The sequence below is a fragment of the Marmota marmota genome, unplaced genomic scaffold (genome assembly GCF_001458135.2).
Source record: "Marmota marmota marmota unplaced genomic scaffold, marMar, whole genome shotgun sequence".
NCBI classification, from domain to species: Eukaryota; Metazoa; Chordata; class Mammalia; order Rodentia; family Sciuridae; genus Marmota; species Marmota marmota.
This window is the reverse complement of record NW_026000075.1, coordinates 15,509,112-15,526,570: the sequence shown is the minus strand read 5'-3', so window position 1 is coordinate 15,526,570 and position 17,459 is coordinate 15,509,112. Positions and strand designations below refer to the sequence as shown.

Genomic DNA, 17,459 nt, shown 5'->3' with positions numbered 1-17,459 from the left:
AAGCTACAAGGCCTTTACTATTATGTTATGTGTTGTATGTATTGTGTTATGTGTGCACACTTGTGTTTTGTGTTGCATGTCTGTATGTGCGTATGTCCATATATCATATATGCGGAGCACTCATGAAAAAATGGATCCAAATTTTTTTTTATTATTCACATGATTTTAATGGTTTAATGTAAATTCAGTAAACAGCTGTTGAGGTTTGTTTTAAAATGTGAACAAAAAAGGAGGTTAACAGATCTGTTTGTTTACTTTCACCTTTCCTTTTCATTTTTTCTAATTCTATTCAGGATACTAAGTTGTTTACAAAATTGCTTTTTTTTAGTGCCTGCTGGAATGTTACATAATTTTTTAGCCAATACTGCCAGAATTCCTATCTTCATCCCAGTGCCGATGAAGACAAAGATAAAACCAAACTACAGCTTCTGCAATAGCTATCACAACAAACTGTATAAATTGATGCATCAATGAATAATGTAACTCAACAAGTGATGCTCAATCAAGGAGTCAATTTATTTTGGGAGGAAAAGGACATATTAATGTATTCCTCTGCTTTGAACCTCTTGCAGAATTGCCTGGACTATGTATCACTTGTATGCATTGTGAACTATCTGTTGGTGCAGTGAATTGTAGTAGTGCCGGGGTATCTTTGCTGATGATGTCATCAGTGGTACAATTTTTCCAAAAGGGGCCATCAATTGGCTTGGTGTCATGGCGTTTTGTATCCTCCCCTCTCTGCTTGTAGTTGGTTGTTCATAGTGTTTGTGTAAAAACCATTATCCACAAGTGTGGCTAAATGCTGGGTCGGTAGTCAATGACGGGTAAGATCCAATTGCAATGGTACCAACCTAAGACAGGAGGCTGATGCCTTGAGGTCAGCCCATCTGATGACGGGTAAGGACCATATGTACTCTTGGACGACCTAAGACAGGCACGGTCCCTAAGCCACATACTTGTTGTTTAATTAAACAAAAGGGGGGAGATGTTGAGAGCCACAACCAAGTCAAGATGGTGACTGGCATTTTGCCAGAAGGAGCGGTTCCTGCTGCCTCAGGTGCCCGCTATTTTTGAGCTCTTGTGGAGTTCCTAGAAAGTTCACGTGGGTGGAGTTCGCGGGTTGAGTTCCGGTTGAGTGCTCCCAAAGTTCCTGAAGTTCTGGTGGAGCTCTCGGGGAGTTCCTAGACAGTTCGAGTGGGCGGCGTGTGGTGTGGGTTCTAAAAATAAAGTTCCTTCCTGCTTGAATCTTCAAGTGGCTCCTGATTTGTGCCCAGCCAGACTTTGACATGTAGATAAATGTCTAATGACATATTATGGCATAATATACTATAATTCACAGCTCTGAAAATCATTTACCCTCTGTCTATTTATCCTTCACTTCCTTATATCCTCCCAGTTACAAACAACAATGATCTGTTTACTGCCTTCCCTGTTTTGCCTTTTTCATACAGTTCCACAGAGTTGGAACCATACAGTATGTAACCTTTTCAGATTTGCTTCTTTCACTTAGTGACATGCATTTAAGGTTCCATCTTTTCTTTTTGTAGTTTGTTGGCTTATTTCTTTTCAGTATTGAATATATTCATTGTCTGTATATAGTAGTTTATTTACCTACTGACCTACTCTAGTATATCTCAGTTGATCCTAAGTTTTGGCAATTATGAATAAAGCTGCTATAACCATATGTTCTCAAGTTTTTGTGTGGACACAAGTTTTCAGCTCCTTCAGTAAATACTAAAATGTGATATTACTGATTCATAGAAAAGAGTATATTTACTTCTGAAACCATTAAACTGTCTTGCAAAGTGGCTTATCATTTTTCTTTCACAACAGTAATGAGTAAAAATTACTATTTCTCTACATCTTTACCAGCTGTGAGTGTTCTGGGTTTCAGCTATTCTAATAGGTGTGTTGGGATATCTCATTGCAGTCTTAATTGCATATACATTTTAAGTCACTGGAATAGCTAGAATTTAAAAGTCCAGCAATACCATGTATTAGCAAAGAGGTACACCTATTGGAATGGCTCTGTAAGCAAAAGTGTAAAATATTTGCTGGAAATTTGTTTGCCATTTATAAAATAAAAATACCTCTGTTGTAACCCAGCAATTCGTTGACTAGGTGTTCATGAAAGAGAAATAACATATCTTCACATGAACAACAAAAAAATAAACACCACCATCTTTAGGAACTTTGTTCCTGAAGGCTTATTGAAGCAGAAAATTATGAACAACTAAAATATTTATCACCATGAAACTGGATAAGCCATTATGGCACAAATAACAATTACAAAAAAATCCTAATATATAAAATATTATACATAGATTTCAAAGCACTATGTTATTTAAAAAAAGACAATGCACCCAAGTGAGAGTAAGAAATATTCATTTAGAAAATAAATGTTCTGAAATTAGAGTATGATGATGTTTGAATAACCCTGTTCATACAATAAAAACCACTGAATTGCATGCTTTAAATGAGTTAATTGCATACTATATTAATTATATCTCTAGAAAGTTGTTGAAAAGGAGTACAGAGCATATGGTTATATTTATTTACACTATTTATCAGGAGCGGTGATTGGAATCACAATCTCTGATTGTGCAGTGACAGGAGTGCCTGATCAGGGAAATCCCTGTGCAAAGGAACAAGTTGAGACTGCACAGTTGCTATGGTGATGCCCTGTTCAAAAGAGGTTCTGTGCATGCCACCAGACTATCAGTCTTGACCTGAGTTCAGACACCAGCTGCCAGGGGTAAAGAATGATGAGCACAAGTTGACAATTATAATTGGGTTGCCCAGAAGTTCATCCTTCATCCTGTATGCTTTGAAGAAACTTTCTCCCCCCAAAAATACTTTTGATATTAAAACCTATAGAATGAAAGTGCTGAGCTAGCTCTGGGTTGTTCATCCCTCTTCAGGGGAATGAAGAACCACCAGGGCCCAGTTTTTCTCTTTCTGTCTGTCTGTTTTTCTTTTCTCTATCATCCATCACCCTGGCCAGTTTCTGCATTAACTGCACAGCAGTTATTGCCCAAACAGGGACTGAACACAGGGTACTTCTTCAATGGTCAGATGAGGGGAGGCTCCTCAGGATGCACATGAGATAGTGAGAGGTAAGGAGTGAGTTTATAGCTAGGTGTAAAACATGGAACAGCTAGGATCCAAAGAAAGAAATCTCTATTTCACTATACTTATGCTTAAGTCTGTGCTTAAAGCAAAGAAGGCACACAGTTTCCACAGTTCTTAAAATTTATTACTAAAACTTGCCAAGGGTTTCCTAATGAGGGAGCAGTATATTTTTAGAGACTCGGGCATTAGGCATCTTTTGTAAAGTAATGCTTAAGGCTCAAGAAATAAAAAAGAAAAAAAAAGTGCTTTTCAGAAAAAACATAAACTATAGCACCACACTTTAACAAGATAGTTTTACAAAAAAAAAAAAAGTTACAGCAGATTTTCTTACTTCTTAGTTTCTGCTAGATATTTCCCTCTCTTAGGCCTGCATTTAAAATGAAAATTACAGAGGCCTGCAAGAAAGACTTGCAGAGAACCAATTAAGAAAAAAGAAAAAAAAAGGTGTCACTTTTAAATCACAAGAAAGACTTGCAGAGAACTGGTTAAGACCAAAAAAAAAAAAAAAAAAAAAAGTGTCACTTTTAAATCTGTGCCACTTCTGGCTTGGCTGGCTAACTTATCTGCTTTCACACTAACCAGCCTGCTTTCTTTGCAAGCTCATCACTAATGCTACAGCACCAGGAGTAAAAATCCTACGTAGACAAGCTTTCTTTTTCTTTTTCTTTTTTTTATATGAAAATCACTTTTTATTTTTTAAAATCTTTTTTATACTTTTTTATTTATATATAACAGCAGAATGCTTTACAATTTTTATTACACATATAGAGCACAATTTTTCATATCTCTGGTTGTATACAAAGTATATTCACACCAATTCATGTCTTCATACGTGTACTTTGCATAATAATGATGATCACATTCCACTAAAGGACTTCAAAGGCTCCCACATTTTTTAACACTGGAATTGACTTTAATCTAAGCTAATGTAACTTCTGATTTGATAAAAATGTTCTACATATTCTTTTACCAAAGTATTTCAGCTGTGAAGTGTTTTTTAGAACTCCTGTTTTTTAAAAATTCTATATGTTTGAACTCATGGCTTTATCGTAAGTTCACATCTGATGCCTAAGTTAATGTAGATTTCTGAAAAATCTTATTTTACCTAACTGTAGAGGTTTTTAAGCTCTGTCTTTATACACAGGCCAAGTTTTTCAATGTTTATCTCTCAAATACATTAAAAAAAAATCTCCTTTTACAAAATCCTTAAAAGGATATAGACATGGTGATGTTAGGAGTAAATCTGATAGCTATTCAATTAATCTGATATTTATTATTAATCTGATATTTATTAAATGTGTTTTCATAAATTGGTAAATGAAAATGTTTTGAGATTGCTTTGTTTATGTGTCTTCACTAAAATGAGATTACTAAGAGTTAAGATTTGTCAGATGTGACTTATATGCAAAGAATGTAAGAAGTTTCAGTTGGGCTTCAATTAAAATACTATAAAAACATACATATAGGTGCTGGGGGTGTGGCTCAAGCGGTAACACGATCCCCTGACATGAGCGGGGCACTGGGTTCGATCCTCAGCACCACATAAAAATTAAATAAATAAATAAATAAAGATGTTGTGTCCACCGAAAACTAAAAAAAATAAATATAAAATACAATACATTTATTTCATCTTATTAAAATGGAGTAATTTGTCTAAATTCAGAAATTTCATAAGGACTGTTTCAAAATGTGAATTTAAAAAGAGCTAAGAAGTCTCTAGATATAAAAATAAAAAGAAAATATCTCTAGATTAAGAAGTATCTCATGTGATAAAATAAAAAGTTGTAAAATGACTAAGTTACAAAAGCTTTATGGAGGGTAAATTTTTAAAAAGTTTTTGTGTAACTAAATTGGTTATATATAAGTAGAACAATCAGTTAAAGTTATTTCAGGCTTTTTCCTCTTTAAAAAGAAAATTCCTAATCTGTGAGGCTGAAGACCTTGTACTGAGTGTCAGGCATGGAGCATGTTTATAGAAACAGACAAGAGGAAGCAGCTCTTTTTACACACACCTGTTAAGTTTCAGAAGGGAGTGATCAAACTCTAGGACTGCTGTTTATAGTTCAAAAGCTAGGGGCTCATGGTTAATTAGTCTTTCCCGAAAAGGGATTAGAGAAGTGAGGGGAACTGACCCTTTCCCCCAGACACGAAGGCAAGTATTAATATGATGATGTGAACCAATGTTTAATCCTCTATGTGTTAAAGTAATAAGGATTTCATAAAACATTAATCTGCTCTTATGTATCAAGATCATTTCTTATGTCTTTTTTTAAAAAACTTGAAAAATTAGTCTTAAAGGAATTATTTTTTGTCTAACTTTGGTTAAACAACAACTCTTATTTTAGAGTATTACACTATTTTCCAGAGTCTAAATTTATCTTTAAAATATGAACTTGGTTAATATAAAAACATCAGTGTGATTGTGGTGCTGTTACTGGCTTCTTTGCATTCTAAAAGTATTCATATACAACTCTTTAAAATAAAAGTTTTATGGGCTGGGGATGTGGCTCAAGCGGTAGCGCTCTCGCCTGGCATGTGTGCGGCCCTGGTTCCATCCTCAGCCCCACATACAAACAAAGATGTTGTGTCCGCCAAAAACTAAAAAATAAATATTTATAAATAAATAAATAAATAAATAAATAAAATAAAAGGTTTAGGAAAACATTTTACCAAGCTGGTATTCTCCAAACTAAAGTTCTCTTTAACAATGATCTCGTGCAGACTTACATAAAAATAATAAATTTAGTTGGAAATTTATTTGTTATTTAATATTTTGTAATTAGATAAAAGTAATCTGTCTTAATTTATAAAATTACGTGTTACTTTTTACACTAGAATGGAAATGTAAATACATTTTTGAAAGACAATAAGGACAGCCTGGTGTATTTATTTATTTATTTATTTATTATTTTTATTTTTTGAGAGAGAGAGAATTTTTTAACATTTATTTTTTAGTTTTCGGTGGACACAACATCTTTATTTTATTTTTATGTGGTGCTGAGGATCAAACCCAGCGCCCTGTGCCAGGCGAGCGCGTTACCGCTTGAGCCACATCCCCAGCCCAGCCTGGTTTATTTAAAGGTTAACAATATGGGATGTGCAGATATTTTGCCACCTTCCTAAAAAAGGGGGTTAAAAGCTCTCTTAGCTTTTTTGGTTTATGTTTCAGATATAATGTTAAATTATGTTAACCGATGCATATAGACTCAGGAAATGATATTGGAAAACTTTATAAAATAATATTTCAGGAAGAGGTAAAGGTCAGTTTCATAAATAAAATACCTTACCTAGGATTTGTTATGATGCCACCTCATCTGAATTAAGTCTCTGTCTCTCACCTTATTCCATATCAGGGTAACCACTCAAGTTGATTTGAAGTTAATTTCAAAAGATAAATTTCTGTTATAAAGATTACTGTGATCTTAAACAAAAAAAAAATATATAATATATAGTTAAGTAAAGGTTTGGGACTACAAATAATTATGTTTCTTGATTCATAGCTATAATACAATCTATTAAATATATTTTTATTTTTGTTAATATATTTATTTTCTTTGTAAACTTTATAACAGTTATTTGTTAATGCCTTACAAAAGTACAACTTTTAATAGAACAACTTAAGTTAATTTGAGATAATAAGACCATCACCTATAAGACAAACAAGATGTAAGGCTGACTTCAAGTACTTATACTACCCCATTCATAATTTTATTATTCAACTTATTATTAAAGACAGAATTCGAGTCATATAATTGGTGGGAGCTGAACCTTTTTTCATTGGGATCCTTTTTTCAGTTCAACAACAGCATTGACTGATAACCCTCAAATGCTAGGTGGGTAACTTTTGGTAATTTTCCTGGTCAAGTAAGAAATACACATCAAGTAATTTCTTACTGTTTAGCTACTTTTGCAGTGCTGGGCTGTCCTCTACAAATTAAAATTGACAATGTTCCAGCTTATACCAGTTTTTCTTTTTGACAGTTTTGTGATCAATATCATATTGATCACTGAACATGTATCCCTTATAATCCTCAAAGCCAGGCTATTATAGAATAGGCTCACTTGTCCCTTAAGTTACAATTACAAAAACAAAAAGAGGGAGAGAGAAATCCCACAAAATTGTTTGAATCATACTCTTAGTTTTATTTTTATGTTTTAAAATTGTGACGCTGAGGGTTGCACTGCTGCTGAATGACAAATGGCTCCCACAGTTGTAGGCCCATCAGGCCTAGTCTGGTGGAGAAATTTACAAACAGGATAATGAAATGGAGAAGATTCAGTGATAATATGGGGTAATTGTTGTGTCTTTCCAGAAGGTGCAGCTCATCCTCTGTAGGTACCTAAGCTTGCTGTTCATCATCACCACAGAGGATCTTGAGTCACAGCTAAAACAACTGAAGAATCCGACCCATCAGGCTGAGGAGGTGGTCAAACAACAGGAAGGTACTAAATCTCCAGTCACCATGTTTGTGGCCAGGCTGGTTTTATTAAGTTTAAGTTTTCAGTTAAGCAGGGTTCATGGGGAAACTTATTGTATTTATATCGCCAACTAGCTGGGCTGGTGACCTGAGCTGGGTTCACAGGAGCTACCTACATCAATAACTGAGAAAATGGTGAAAGAAGCACGCAACACACAGAAATACCTTTTGCTTGCAGGAATCAGAGATGATGGCTCTTGACCTTAAGAGTCCATTTGAAAGAGAAAGTGAAAGCACGCCTGCTACCCTGTTTATTGAGGAGAAAGATGTTCAAGAAAGTTCAACCCAAATAAGTTACGGAATTAGGTTTCAGCAGATTGACTGACATCCTGGAAGGCTATACCCATCTTAGATGCTGTGTTGGATCAAAGGCAGATGGAGCAAAAAGGACACATATGTCATACAGTCCAGTCAGAGCAGCAACATCAGTCCAGCCCCCTCATGTGCTCAAATGCTGATAGCTCCACACACACAGCCCATTGCTGGCTCATGACAGATTTATTTCCCAGATCCACCTTTAGTGCACCCAGCTGTGTGGACAGGAGTATCTATTCCACCATTATTTACACATAAGAGGAGGTTTTTAGATAAACATATTGCCCCCGTTTCTACAATTGCTTTTAATTATACTGGATATAGTGGGAGTCTACCTATATGTTGGTCCCACAATGAAAATGTTGGCTGTTTAAAAGTGACCCCAGAAAAAAAAAATCTCAGAATATGAAGGAGCAAGGGAAGCCAATGTGACTGGCCCTTGGGATTTGAAATTATATGTCATTCAGTTATAAAAATGAGACTCCCCAAGGACATAACTGTGTTTCCCACAGAGCATCCACCAGTATTTTATTGCCGTAATCATGCTACAATAGAATTGAATGCCTTTCCTGAATGAGTGGAAAGTGTCTCTGGCAATAGTGAGTATATTCTGGACTGGTCCCAAAGAATTAAGAGACACCCACATTAGGAATTTATGACTTCTACAGGATTTGTTATTAATGTTCTGACCCTCAGTGGTGGTGGCATACAAAAAAAAATCTGTGGCATTTAGATTTCATCAATTATACTGCCAGCTCCTAACTGATCTTGTGGACAGGAGCTGTAAAATGGCTACCTGCTATGTCCTGCAGGTCTGTGTACAATCTTGTTAAGTTTTAATTTCTGGTAATAAAAAAAGTAAATAGCATCAGAGAAAAATATTATGTAACTTGTCAACGTTGCAATCTGACTAACTGCATTACTAGGAATAATAGTGGATAAGGAGTGCTTGTGTTACTGCAACCCTCCTTTGTTTTAAGCCCAGCTAACATTTCAGACCCCTGATATTCTGATGCTGGACTTCAAGTTCTACAACTGGTTCATATCAATCTAAATAGACACCTGCATGTTCTTGGTCTTAGTGAGTTTGGAGTAGTCACTTTGATATCTGTTTTTGTCTCTGCCATGATATCCACCATAGCCTTATCCAAAACCATTCAAAATGCTTGTTTTCTTAATGATTTGGCTCAAAATACTTCCAAAGGCCTATAGAATCAGGTAAATATTGATGACAAGATACAAATAAAATTAAAAGCCCTGGAAGCTATGGTCATACATACAGGAAATGAGCTCGCCACTCTTAAGTTCAGTCAGTAGTGTTATTGCCATGCTGTCTACAAGTTTATTTGTGTTACAGGAGCAAGATATAACACTTCTCATTGGAATTGGTAGAAAGGCAAAAATCATTTAATGGGCATTTAGAGGAGAAATAATGACAGTCTAGACCTCATGGAGTAACATCATCATATCCAGAATATTCACTAGGCCAGGAATGATCTTGTGGATCCTGCATGGCTTGATGAACAAATAATTAATAATTTTTTAAATGGTTTTAATTATTAAAATATGTTGAAACATATAATATTTTATTTTTGGAATTATGTGTTTGCTATTGATACTTTTTATGTTATAACAATAGGATGCCACATCTTCTGAGAAGAAATCTGACAACTCCAAATAATAGCTCAATATTTGTGCTTAAAAATAAAGAAGGGGGAGATGTATAGAATGATGATTTCAATTAAGATCTTTGATTATCCAGTGACAGGAACATGCCTGTACTAGGAAATCCTGGTGCAAAGGCACAGTTGAGACTGCCCAGTTGCTGTGGTAACACCCTATTCAAAGGACATTCTGTGCTTGCCACAGGATTCAGTCTTGAGCCAGAATTTGAACACCAGCTGCCAGGGGTAAAGAATTATGAATGCAGTTGATAATTATAATTGGGCCTCTAGTCTTCAAACTTGGTCCTGCTTGCTTTAAAGAAAATTCCACACAAAGAACAATTTTGATGTTAAAACTTATAAACATGCTGAACTAGCTCTGGGTCATTACATCTCCATCAGGTTGCAGTGAACCACCTGGTCTCATTTTTTTCTCTATTGATGGAGTGTCTGAGATTCCAAGGACTGTGGTGGAGCTACAGATGTTAAGGAGTTAATATCTCCTGAGTTCTTGGCAGGCCAGAGGAAGCAAGAACAACAGACTGTTCTCAGGACATGCTCAGTTGACATGATCAGACTAGCCACAAGTTCCTCTTGAGGCTGTGGACTTGCTTTATGTTTTTGCCTTACGGTGGAGTTATTTGGGGAATGTTCCTGTTATTTTATGCTTAGCTCTTAGTATAGATCTAGGACAAAGAATAAGGAAAAAAATATAAATGTAACATTGTTTTAAAAAAGATGTTTAGGTATATTGCTTCCCTAACCTCAAGGTTGCATTCCATAGTTGGGAACCCACTGTAAACTATAAAACGCTGTTCTTGCCAATAATAAACATTCTTAGTTGCATCAAGCTTTGGATACCCTGTGTTCCTTCTCTCATCTTGTTCGGCTCTTCAGTATCCATCAACTCTCATGTCTGTCTGTCTGCCTTTTCTAATCCCCCATTTCTCCTTGCCAGGTTTTTGAATTAATGGGCATGCAATTCAGCCATCTTCTCAATTGTAACTCTCCCTTATATCTTGGGGACTTTTACAAACTCCACATGTTTACTAATTCCATGCCTCTCCATCTTCTTGAATGCATGAAACTCACTTATGCTACAAAATTTTATTCATGTTACAGTCATATTTTGTTCTATTTCTTTTGAACATACATGTGGTTGTTCTGAGAGGATAACTGGGAAAAGGAAAAAAAACCACATTTTGTTAGTTCACTATCATTGCTATTTGGAGAAATCAATCACAGGAATAAATGAGGAAAAAATCTTTTAAAGATTAAATGAATTTACATTATCATATGCCAACAGATAAATATACGTGTGTGTGTGTGTGTACACACATTTCTGGACACAATGAAAAAATAAATACCAAGGCAGGTGAAGAGGAGTAAGGACAACATAAAATTGTGCAGTAGGATAAAGACAACTAAAACAGGAGAATTATGTAAAACAGATGATATGATTGAACCAAAGAAATATATTTTTCTTTTCTTTATTTTATTTTTTGTTTTTTTTTTAAACTTTTATTTGTTGTATATGACAATAGGATGCATTATAATTCATATTACACATATAGAGTCCAACTTTTCATATCTCTCGTTTTATATACATGAAATCAAGTACGCAAAGTAGAGTCACATCCTTCATGTATTTTTACATGTACTAAGAGTAATGATGACCATCACATTATGCCATCTTTCCTACCCCTATGGCCCTCCCTTTTCCTCCCTCCCCTTTTCCCCTTTGCCCTATCTAGAGTTCCTTTCATCCTTCCATCCACCCCACACAGCATATTATGCATCAGCATTCTTAAATCAAATACATTATTTGGCATTTGGTCTTTAGGACTGGCTAATTTCATTTAGCATTATATTCTCCAGCTTCATTCATGTTTATAGCAGCACAATTCACAATAGCTAAACTGTGGAACCAACCTAGATGACCTTCAGTAGATGAATGGATAAAGAAAATGTGGTACATATACACAGTGGAATATATTCAACATTAAAAGATAATAAATTCATGGCATTTTCAGGTAAATGGATAAAGCTGGTTAATTTTTTTCTCTTTTTTATTGGATAGAAGCATGAAAAGTATATATCACAGCTTCATTTGATATCAGTTTTGATTTCATGCATATAAAACTATGCTTGGGTTAATTGAGGAGTTAAGTGTTCAGTACTGAATAAAGTGAAGGATATGAAAAAAAAAAAAAAAAACAACTCACAGGGAGCAAAGGAGGACAATGGGTCCCAGGGAAAGAAGGAAAACAATGGGCTTGGACATTCACCATTTCCCAGCAACAAGGGTCTCTGGACTTTCACAGTTTCTACCACCATTCCCCTGACATCCCATTCTGCTATGATTCAGTCCCACTGAACCATATAAAACTCAGACCCCCTACTGTAACCAGTTGCCATTTTTTTCTCTTGAAAATGTGTGTGTCCAATGCTTAATAAAGTACCAATGATCCATTGAGCTCTGTCTCCACTTCTTTTTCTTTCTCTTTCATTTTGCTTTTATTTGGTGCCAAAACCTGAGATGAAAATTTGAGGGTTTTTACTGCTTTTTCAGATTTTCCTCCAATTTCTCTCTCTCTTTTTCTGCCATATACTCAAAGGTTAGTAAGAGTTGCTAAAAAATAGCTGATAAGACCTTGAAAGTGAATATTGATCACCAGCACTTTCATGGCTTTCTGAGGCTGTGGATGTACCCAGATATGTTTAACACAGCTGAATTCCCAGATTGACTGTTTTCTCAATCTCTCTCTCTCTCTCTCTCTCTCTCTCTCTCTCTCTCTCCCCACCTTGTAGAAGGAGACCCTTCACACTTTCTAAGACTGCTTTGGCGAAATAGTGGCTGATATATGACCTGAAACTGACCCCATTCTTGGGCTAGGCTTTTGCTGCCTTACTGCTATGTGAACAGAGCACAGACCTGTATCAGGTTCTTTATTTGGATTGGAGTTATCATCCTTCTAATCCTCTCCTCTCCAATCCCTCCCTTCTCTTACACACTTAGACCTCCAGATCAGAGGCAACATTTTTACCATTTGTTTCTGCATGCAACATCAACCACCTTATTTTTCAGAAAGGTAACATCCCTTCTGGTCTCCTATAGAGGCACCTGCCTGAGACCCCCTCACTTTTGGCTCATCCAGACCCTGGGGTTCCCTCACCACTGAGATTGTAGAAGGGGACACTCTCTCATTCTCTGATGAATCTCTGTCTGGTGATGGGAGACATCAAAGGACACTTTGTTCTCAATTGCCACTCCAGTGAAACCTCTCCAACGTGGGAGCTTCCATCCTGCAGTACTCTCCCTTAGGTTGTCTCATAAATAATTTTGAGAACTTCTAATTCCAAACTGACCTTTAAATTAGATGCCTCATTATGCTTAGTACTCATATCTGGCTGTAATCTGAATCACACAACCTAAGGCAATGGCCCAAGTTCAGAATTCAGGATCTTTGACTCCCAAATTCTCCAAGACTTAGATAAATTCATCCAACAAAATGGCAAATGGCCTGAGGTCCCTTAGCTGCAAGATGCCTTTTACCTTTACTCAAGGCCTTCATTATGCCAACCTTGCTCTTCTCTATAATCAATTCTTGCTGACTCCCCATTCAGTAAGTCTCCTAGATCAAGTCCTGACCCCAGCCTTCTTCTTCATTTACTGCTCCCAAAATAGCGGATGAACCCTCACCAAAAGTAAGTAAAGCAGGGAGCTATAAAGGAAAGTTTCATAGACAAATCTTCCTAACCTCCTACATAGGCAGGCTTAATCTGTTTTTCTGTATTTCCTAGTAAATGGGCCCACTGTGCTGACCCTCATATGTTTTATTTTCCAAGAAGCAATTTACCTGCAGCCCTGCCTGGGCTCTGTGGACAGGATATGTCACATTCCTTAGCAAACTATCTGCTCACTGCAGGAGAAATGCAGGTCCATCTCCCCTCACACAAGTGGTGGGGATATCAGTCCTGACTTAGTTCAGTTTCTTTTATGTGGGAGAAAATTTTTGTGGGGGACAGAAGAAGGCTTGAGACATCAAAAGCCAGCTGGCTGGGGCCACTCTGGTGCTGCATGAAGGTCTCATGTCCTGAGTCTGACCCCAACAGCCTTCAGGGGTACCAATATCTGTCTCTTTTTCCAATTGACTTATTCTGATAGTGGAAGGCACTCTCACGCAATAAGTCTTGGTTCCTGAGAAGAAATCTTGAATCTCAATCTGATATAAGGTCTTTAAGAAAGATGTGACTCATTAACCTCCAGAGTGTGAGCCAAGCAATATCTCCTTCTTCAGAAATACTTCTACCACAATTTTGTCCATACTCTCTGCCTCTTAAACAAGGAGAAATTCTCAAGATAGATCTCCCCTAGACTTAAAATTAGACTATCTTCTCTAGACTCTCACAAGACACATTTTCTTCTGCACTCCCTTCATCTGGCAAGGAAAAGACTAAAATATCTGTCCCACATAATTAGAGTAAAACTACACCTCATTGATCATAGTTCAGGAACCCAAATTATTTATTTTTCTCTAGTGAAGATATCATCCACAATACTTACAGGCTTGCCTCCCACTTCAAATTGAGGAGCATAATATGAAATTATGAGTATATGAAATGAGAGTATGTGAATATGAGAGTATCATATGAGAGTATGAGAAATCAAAAGGACAAAGGGAACATGTAAGAAATTTTAAGAGCATAACTAGCTAACAAATGTCTTCCTTTAAATTAAAATAGTTAATCACAGTTGGGAATAATTTTCTGCATTCAAACCTGGCCTGGTTACCAACTAGGGAAATTAAAAAAAAAAAGGTAAAAATGCCCTGTGAATGAGGTTTTGATCAAAATGGCAGCTTCCCTTACTTCTTAGCTTTTGCCAGATCTCTATCTCTCCAAGGTTTACAGAGCCTGTAGAGCTTACAACACTTACAAGGCTTATAGAGGTGACTTCCCTAAACCAGTTTGAGACCAAAAGGAAAAAAGTCTCAATTTTAAATCTAAGCCATTTGTGGGATCTAAATAGCTGGCTATCTTATCTATTCTTTGCAATCTACCATGCTGCTTTCTTAACAAGTTCCTCCCTAAACATTACAGAACAGTGAGGAATGATATCATATATACCAGTCTGCTGCACCTTGAGAATTTTTACCTAAGGATTTCAGGGCTCTCTCATTGTCTCAATGACTGAACTGACTCTAATCTGACCAAAAAGTATACTATGATCTGATAAAGATGTTATGCATGCTGCTTTTTATGGCCCTGTTATTTGCTTTGGAATACCTGTTTTGTAAAATTCTATATTTTTGAACTCATCATTTTATGGTGAATTCACATTTGATCCTCCACACCTAAATTAAAATAATTTTCTAATCAATCTTATTTTATCTAACTATAAAGGTATTTACATGCTGTTTTTGTTCAGGCAGAAAATTTTTAAGAGTTAGATCTCAAACACATTGGAGAATCTCCTTTTCACAAAAACCTTTAAAAAGACATAGAAATGGTGATCTTGGGAGTAAATCTGATAGCCTTATAGGACAAGTAGCCATCTCAGTGTCCACCATTGCTTTTAGACTTTAAACCTATCATTTCTCACTGCACAAGCCTCTGTGTTTAAGTCATAATGTAAAAGTCTGATAAGATCTATTTTAATTTCTAAGACTTTAAATGTATTAGAGGCTTTAATAAACATCTGTAGTGTTGCTTTCTACCTGTGGAGATCTACCCTCAAATAGCTATAATCTCTATCTTTCCCAAGAGAGATTTACATTTCCAAATAGAGGCCATGTCCTCACTGGCCTTGTCATGGGAAAAACTTAGTTCTTACATCTCCTCATTAAAAATTACTGTTTTCTGTCATTATCATGATATTCATTGGCATGTTTCATGCTAAGACATTTTTTTTGTTTCTCTCATAGAAGCATCCACCCCCAAGAAAATTTTACAACCTGTTCTTTCCAAACCAGATTTTTGTCACAGACCCCTCAACTGACCCAAAATATTCCTAAAAGAGAAACCCAAACTGTTTTCCAATGTCAACCTCTCTAAGCCTTAAACACCCAGAGTGATCATTGTCCATTTTCCCTTAGAGCACTAATGGTTTTCTCAATCAGAGGGAAAATTGAGACCTGAGCAAAAGGACAGTGGAAATAATAAATAATTAGGTTGGAAATATGGAGGCTGATTTAAAAAAAATAAAATGCTAATACCTCCAGAGAACTTTCCCTTCTTCAAACTTTTGCCAAGTTTACCTTTCTCCCAGCAAGGAGTTTTTAATGAGTACACCCTAGGTGGTTCCCTTCCATTCTTTCTGGGTAAATATGGAAAATAGGGATAGGTAACCCATTGACAGCTCCCTTCCCACCTTTTGGTTACATAGGCAGGATGGGAGGAGGGGGGCATAAGAAGAAAGAAAACCTGAAATCTATAAAATCAGCGGGACAGCCCTACTCCTCAGGCACCAATTCTGGACCTCCTCATCTCCAGAAGACTTGCTGTCTTGCCGCAGTCTGGCTGGGCACAATTCAGGAGCCACTTGTCAAAGGAAACAAACTTTATTTTTAGAACACACACACCAAACCACCCAGCTCCTCAGGAAAAACCTTCAGAGCCCAACTGCCACCACCGGCTTCCCATGAGCCTCTCAACCTCCCCCACTCCTCCTGCTCTTGAGGCTGATTGGCTGGTTCTGGTGGGCAGAGCCAAAAAAAAGTCCCCCAATGAGCAGCTCCATGGTCTGAAAGGGCGGGGAAACAGCCCAATGAACATCACCACAGAGGAGCCAATCAGTTGGCAGCTAGAAGTTTGCTGGGGCTGCTGTGAGCCAATCATCAACTGGCAGCTGGAAGTTTGCTGGCAGCTGGAAGTTTTTGCTGGGGCCCCTTCGGCTATGGCTCTTAACATCTCCCCCTCTCTGTTTAAACAACAAGCATGTGGCTTAGGGACCGTGCCTGCCTTAAGTTGTCCAATACTACATATGGTTCTTACTCGTTATAGATGAGCTGACCTCAAGGCATCAGCCTCCTGTCTTAGGTTGGTACCATTGCAATTGGATCTTACCCGTCATTGACTACTGGTCCAGCATACAGCCACACCTGTGGATAGGTCTTTGTACCAGCGGGGCGGTGAGGTTCTTTGCCTCACCTCTGTTGGCCCCCAAATTTTAGCTGAACGACCATGACAAGCAGAAGGGAGGAAGATACACCAAACCAATTTACAGCTCCTTTTGGAAAAATTGTACCACCGATGACACCATCAGCAAAAATACCCCAACACTACCACAAGTCGCTGCACCAACAGATAGTTCATAATGCATACAAGTGAGTTCACAATGCATACAAGTGATACATAGTCCAGGCAAGTTCTGCAAGCAGTTCAGTAATGGCTATTGCAGAAGCTGTAGATTGGTTTTATCTTTGTCTTCACTGGCACTGGGATGAAGATAGGAATTCTGGCAATAATGGCTAAAGAAAAAATTATGTAACATTCCAGAAGGCACTAAAATAAAACAATTTTTTTAGCAATTTACATTATCTTGAACAGAATTATTAAATATAATGAAAAGGAAAGGTGAAAGTAAACAAACAGATCTATTAAACTCCTTTTTTGTTCACATATTAAAACAATCCTCAACAGCTGTTTACCCAATTTAAATTAAACCATTTAAATCACGTGAAAAATAAAATATTTGGATCTATTTTTTCATGACCGCTCATCATATATGATATATGGACATACGTACATACAAACATACAACATAAAACACAAGTGTACACACAACACATAACATAATAGTAAAGGCCTTATAACTTTTTACAAGTGAAATCTCCATTGCAATGTTTAAAAACTCTATAGTCAAAAA

At 36.7% G+C, this 17,459-nt stretch overlaps 1 long non-coding RNA gene across 1 annotated transcript in view; it reads left to right on the top strand.

Moving 5' to 3' along the window:
- Positions 1–1,076: 1,076 nt before the first annotated feature.
- LOC125620085 overlaps positions 1,077–17,459 on the top strand; it is a 22,872-nt gene continuing 6,489 nt past the window's right edge. The window contains exons 1-2 of the long non-coding RNA XR_007351668.1: positions 1,077–1,205; positions 4,524–4,525. This is a non-coding gene — a long non-coding RNA (uncharacterized LOC125620085). The remainder of the gene's footprint in view (positions 1,206–4,523; positions 4,526–17,459) is intronic.